Here is a 717-nt window from a genome sequence, read left to right as displayed (position 1 = left end):
CAAATCATCAAAATGGTTGACTTCAACTAATGACACCATAACATGAACTAGAATCATGTGAAATCAAATTTAAGTTTAACCGTTACTTAAATCTTGACCTCACACTTATACATTTGCTTATAGTAGAATCGAAATTCTAATAGATATTGGACTCGTATTTAATCTCCTTATAATCTTTGATTTACAATGAGTATGATCATCATAAAGCATTGATCTAAACTCCGTATTTTGGGATTATAATCAAAATGAACATTTGGAAACGTATATCCAAATAATGGAGTTCATAGCATTAACATCACTTTCAGTGATTTCAGGGAGATTAGTGATTAATCTGGGCCTAATAGATTGATGAATTAGCTACTCATCATATCTAGATACTCAAACCATAAGATCTAAAGTATTGAATTATTAATTGGATGAAATTTGAGACTAGAGGACAAAATTGACATAAAAGAAAAAACTATAATTTCACATTTTGTCATTAAATGGTTATGAGGGTTCACAACATAAGATTTGCAATTGGACAACTAATAATCAATATCAGCTATTTAATTGTTTCTTGTAATTATAGTTAATCTAAGAGTGCAACCATGAATCAATGGTGGAGTGATTTCATGGTTAATAAGCATGAATTATTTTTAATGAGATTAAGAACAATTTTAAGTTTATTAAAGCTTGGAATACCTATGTCAAAATAGATTCCCCACTTAGCTTTGT

Source organism: Theobroma umbraticum, unplaced genomic scaffold (genome assembly GCF_002168275.2).
Source record: "Theobroma umbraticum cultivar Fairchild unplaced genomic scaffold, ASM216827v3 scaffold_146.0, whole genome shotgun sequence".
In the NCBI taxonomy this organism is placed as follows: Eukaryota; Viridiplantae; Streptophyta; class Magnoliopsida; order Malvales; family Malvaceae; genus Theobroma; species Theobroma umbraticum.
Note: the sequence above shows the minus strand (reverse complement) of the source record.